Genomic DNA, 6000 nt, shown 5'->3' with positions numbered 1-6000 from the left:
CAAACTTAGTGGAACAGATTTAGATCTTTCTGACTTAAAATTCAAATGATGTACACCAATCTCTTTGTAGAGGTCAGGCATTGCAGTCCACCTGTGAGAGGTGCTATTACCATTCGAGTATTAAAACCTAAATATTTGACTTTGTTCTGAATGTTAAGATAGGAACACCTAACTTTGTCAAGGTCATACCAGAACATATTAGAATTAAGTCTAGAATTTCTCATCCCAGAGCTTTCTATTTGTTGGTGGTTTTCCCAGCAGTGCACGAGCTCCACATCAGTACCCAGAAAAGCTTTCATCTAAGAATACACTTGTCGGACTTCAGAGTGAAGGCTCATTTTTGTGGACCCAGAAATAATTTGCAACTTTGACTTTCCTTTCCATGAACAGAAGGAAGCTGCTCAAAAGAAACAAAAGCTCAGTGCCCAACCAAACAAATGTTAGAAATAAATGTAAATAAATAAATAGGTACAAAATGCTACAACTCCTGTGATTGTTTTCTAATCTCACAATGACCACAATGGTGTAACGTACTTTTCTACAATTATAAGCAGTAGAGATTATCAGTCATTCTCCTTTTACAGGCATCTTTTATTGCACTTGATCTTTCCATGTTGGGAAGCACATTTCTTCAGAAACGATATCCCCTATTGTATGATGCCTTTTCTTCTACTGTTAGTCTACAAATACTTTAGATATGTTACTCTAATCTTGAACTGTGTATTTTAACTATCTACATTTCTGATTTCACTTAAATAATAATGGAATGGTCTTCATAGCAACTTAACTGTCTCTAAATGGTATAAAAATATTGATTCAAAATCTGAGGAAAAAAATTATTTTAAATGATTTCATCCATCATTTGTAGTTTATGGAAAATTGATGCCCCAAATAGAATAAATGACTGTTAATATAACTTGGGTTTTAGGAATTATAATTATTATTTTGTCTCACATACTTTCTTAGTTATGCAAAATGACAAATACATTAGAAACTTAAAATTTGTTTCCTGATCATACATCCAATGGTGTGCTAAACATTCAGGATAAAGTTACATTTCAGGGTAAATTCTCTTTTTTCAAATTAAAGTCTGTAACATATTTTATTGTATTTCATTATGTATCTATAATATATGCATTCTTTCTTAAAGGTTTTTGAGGTAAAAACTTTATAATTTTCATTTTGTATGTGTAATGTACACCAAATATTTTGAAGCGTAATTATTTTAAAAATTAGAAATTTTTTGAAAACATTATTTTCTTAAACTTATATACTTACAAATATCTATTAAAAAAATACCCTACAGCCACACATACACACATAATTTTGTCATGAGCAAAGTTAAAAATGTTTAGGAAACCATTTCATAATGGTTTTTGATCTAATTGTGGAAACCTGATTGAGGAACAGCATTGAATTATCAGAGCTCAAAATCAATGAGTCATTTGGCAGAATTAATTATGTTGAATGCAGTTGCTTTTTCCATGCTTACTTGTGAAGAAAGAAGGTGCTAGATAAAAACTTGCTAGAGGCTTTGTAAACTGTAATTCGGCACACACACACACACACACATACTCACGTGCCTGCACCCACACACACACGGATACATAACTCTTTTATTTGAACAGAACTTTGTATTCAGATTTTCTTCCAATCACAGGCAGCACTGCTTGGCAAGTTCTAACAGAACTCAGTCAAGGTAAAAGCCAGCCAGCGTTTGCTAGTAACAATATATTCATCCAGCATATGATCTCTGTTCAGGCTGCTTCTTGCTCTTGTGTCAGAAAGGAGTGAAAGAAAGGAGTGCTGCTCTATTTGAGAAAGAAAGTAACCTAACACTAACTGCAGGCGGGGTCAGAGTGATGTAACAGGAAGCTCTGATGTTTCCCTCCTGCTGCTGATCACTTACAATCTGACAACACGTCCAATCCACTCAGTACAACCCTTCTCTCTCCAGCAGTGTCAACTCCTGCTTTAGGACTTGCCAGCTCTGCTAACTGGACCTCACACTGCCTGCAGGAGCACATTGCAAGGCTTTCTCTCTTCCCCACCTTGCCTGAGGGAACGGAGGGAGAGTGCAGATCTCTTCTGGGGAAACTCAGAATATCAAATTCCATCCTAAGATTGTTTCATCAGGAATTTCCTTAGAAGCTGTGCTGGGTAAGTACATTATTCAAAATAAATATGTTTGTTTTGGGTGGTACTCTCATGCGGTCTAACAATAATTCTAGTATGGAACTTCAGCAAGTGGAACTGAAATATAATGTTGGAACCATCTCATGGGTTTCACATGTTAGAGGAACTAACTATACAGCCTGTTCCTCCTTCCTTCCCGAAATGCATGCAAAAATTCATTACTCCTGGAAGATACTGTTTACGGTGGTGTTCTGGAAACTAAATTTAACAAGTAATAAAAAGTTAAAGGCATCTTAAAACTTGAAAGCCCTATTTCTGAGGAAATACCTTAATCAGAGAACAATGCCTTTTAAAATTAGCTCTACTACTAAGCTAAGCTTTAATCTTGACAGCTGAAAAACATTTTCCCTCCCTCAGGAAAGGTTTTACTTTTTAAACTTCCATATAATCAGTATTCTAAGAAAGGGGTGAAAGAATAACCTCTCACTGGGGTCTCAGAGTCTCACGCTCCCGTACAAAAGAAAGCGAACAACTTTGGACTTATTATATTTGTGTTCATTGTATTTGCTTCTATTTGCCTTTCACATCTATTTAGATGCATATCTCTAAACTAATGGAATCCTCATTGTTTTACTGTCTGTAGCAGCCAGATATAGTTAAATCTTTTATGACCCCCGAAATGTTTCCACTGATTTTGTATCATAGAGTGGAGTACAAAAAATAATAATGATGATGGTAAAATAAAATAAAAGCAACAAAAAACCTAGAGTTTAAAAAAAGGATAAATTTTGACATTATTCTCATTTTCAGGAATGTTTAGCTGAGACATTGTGTTTCTTCAACTTGATAGTCTTCCTGGCAAGTGTTTGGGGAAGAGTATCATACAGACTCTGTGAATAAATAAATGCAACAGAACTTTCCCAAATGAGTATATTAGATCATGAAGCAGAAATTAAAGTATGTATAAAAACAGAATAAAAACAGAATAAAGCTCACTGAAATGTTGAGATGAAACATCTGTAAATGCTCTTTCCAACCGTACAGACTGTTCTGGATAATTAGAAAAAAAAAATCAGACTCTACTTAGCAAGGTTTGGTATAGGAATATCATACCCCCGTTGCTAAAGAAATTTGGATGTCAAATCCAGGTCAAAATGACCAAATCATGATGATTGGCTTAACTTTTTACAAATGATTTTCTTACTAAAAGAAATTACTCTCTGTGAACTATTCTTCAATGGAAGAACCATGGGCTTAATCACTCAAAAATTGGCCCATCAACAGTAGACTCACACACCAGCTTTGAGCAATTATTGACTTAGTTTTTCCACAAATTTCTTGATGTAATGAAATTTGTGATTCTTTAAAAGTATGTTAGCATATTTCTATGTTGTTAGATTTTGAATTGCAGTATAGATATGCGAAACGTTCTGAGAATTCAAATTTGTGAATAGTCTTTAGCTAATTTGGGAAGAAATGGAAACAGAATTAAATGATTAATGCCACAAATTAGCATCAGAAATTTAAATAACAATATTTTACATTCAGTTTATTTTCATGGAATTATCATATTAATATCATGTTTATAAGTGATTTCAACTTTTCTACTTTTTATTTCATTGCTAACCTCAAGCTCATAATTTTGTTACATAGTTTGGTTAAATATCCATGCCCATTCTAATAGCATGGTCGTCAAGCTTTGAAACACTAGGCAATGAAAACTGAGGGTCATCAGGCAAAGACATTATTTCAGTAAATAACTGGGAATTTGAAATTGTAATTCATATTATTCCTTGCTTTCTATTAGGGGGACATGTGAAATTAATGCTTGCTTTTAGTTATAAAGATATTAATTTACATTTTAGATGATGTTTCCCTGCATCATAAAGCCAGTGTTTAATTTAAGACCAATCCTAAAGACGTAAAATGAAACATGGAAGAGAAATTGTATGAATAATTTGAGCACAAAAGGTTTATTTTTTATACTCTACTTCTTAATGGGATATGGTTTAAGTTATTGTTAGATATTTTTTTCTTAAATATATTACCAAGTTCCAAAGAAGTATCTTGTAAGTTAATGTAGATTTTCATCACATGTAAAACAATTCATTTACCTTGAAAGAAAATGGAATTCAAAGAAGTGAAAATCATTACACTGGGTCTATAATTTTATAAATTATGCTAAATGAGTAGATCAGTGGTTGTACTTTATTCACTGGTGATTCCTAGCATCTTATGCAATTTAAGTGGAATTAGCGTCTGTCACATTGATGAGAACATTTAATAGTTCATTGTATATGTCCTACCGTTATATCCATGCATTACAAACACATTCCAGTAAAAAATTCAAAACTACTATCATAAACAAATATCTTCCCTACTCTATCTTCATTTGGAAACATTATTTGATGAACACATTAAACACAAACTGAGCTTAAGTTGACATCATTATTATATAGTAACAAATCATAATTGGAATCTTAACTATTATTCTCAACTTTATCTATTTAGCTACAATTTTAGATTATTTTATATAGAGATACTTAAATAAAGGATTCAAATATGTATTTGCGAACAATATTTCTTACATTTTATATATGACTTAAAAATATAGTTTAAGTTATTCTCATTTTAGTCTGTAATGATATTGTTTTCAGACAAAATTGAAATCCTTAGATCTATTCTTACTGTAGCTATATTTATACAATTGAGTCAGTTAACTCTTAGAGGTAAGTTGTATCATCCCACTCAAATTTTGAATTGTATTTCAAAAATACAAAAAAAGAATACCTGAGTAGTAGATGGCAAAAATATATTTGTGTTTTGGTTTAAGATGATTTATTTTGCCTTGTAGTATTTCATGAATTCTTACATGCATTGAGAATGTAAGACTTCAATCCTGAAGACATGTATTTTCTATATCATTGTACAAGCTTCATTGTGCGCCTCTTTTCCATGAATTCCTTAATGACTCATAGACTCTCAGTGTAGGAACTTGTATTCCAATTTTATTTACATGTAACTTACTTTAGTAGTGAGTTAAATTGTGTGTATGTATTTTAAGTCATTCAGAAACTTCTATACATCATCTAGTAAAAGACATTAATAAAAATCTCAACTATGGACAATAGAAAGAAAATCATTTTTGTAAAATAGCAGGCATGACTCTAAACAAAAGCAATATAATTGTTGTAATTTACAATTGATAAATGCCCATGTCCCTTTCTACACCCTTCCTCCTGCACTAAATTCTCTCACCTTCATCTGTCTAATCCTAATTTTTCTCCAAATGAAATGCCCTGTAACCATCTTCTGTACTCAGGTAATGATTTTGTGTTTTTCTATAAGTCATCAATAGAAGGCTTTCAAGAATTGCTATTTTTGCAACCAAATTAAAATCTGTCACCACTATAGTTATTTTATTTGAGAAGAATTCTTTCTGATTTCTGTTCATGTCATAATTTCATCTTGTCTAGAACACCTTTGTTCTAAAACTTGACATAACATAGCTATTTTCATTAGGTGATACTAAGATTAAACAGCACAACTCACATTTTAATAAGCATTTATCATTGTCAGGTTAAATCCTAAGTGTTTAAAGTGAGGAAGTCAAAAGAACCACTGCTCTGGACAACATCACCTCTACCTCAATCAATACAGTTGGCTGACACATTGTTTTTCATTTTGTTAAAGAGATCAGAGCTCACTGTGTTAATCACAGCATTTACCAAAATTATAAAACTTGAAAATATAAATACTCATTATTTTAGGATACCTGGGATTATAGGCATAAAAACCCCAAAAATATGAAACCAAGGGCAAAGTTATCCTAAATTGATTTTGTTCATAACGAAAGCGTCTTTT

General features: G+C 32.2%; 1 protein-coding gene across 2 annotated transcripts in view; it reads left to right on the top strand.

Moving 5' to 3' along the window:
• The first annotated feature begins 1892 nt into the window (after window positions 1-1892).
• CALCRL (calcitonin receptor like receptor) overlaps window positions 1893-6000 on the top strand; it is a 92578-nt gene continuing 88470 nt past the window's right edge. For both annotated transcript variants that reach the window (XM_040971835.1, XM_040971834.1), the window contains exon 1: window positions 1893-2160. The gene's annotated coding sequence lies outside the window, so the exon portion shown is untranslated. The remainder of the gene's footprint in view (window positions 2161-6000) is intronic.

The sequence above is a fragment of the Ochotona curzoniae genome, unplaced genomic scaffold (genome assembly GCF_017591425.1).
Source record: "Ochotona curzoniae isolate NIBS_2020 unplaced genomic scaffold, NIBS_Ocur_1.0 contig_2210, whole genome shotgun sequence".
In the NCBI taxonomy this organism is placed as follows: domain Eukaryota; kingdom Metazoa; phylum Chordata; class Mammalia; order Lagomorpha; family Ochotonidae; genus Ochotona; species Ochotona curzoniae.
The sequence above is the reverse complement of the archived record's forward strand: the minus strand, read 5'-3'. Positions and strand labels throughout refer to the sequence as shown.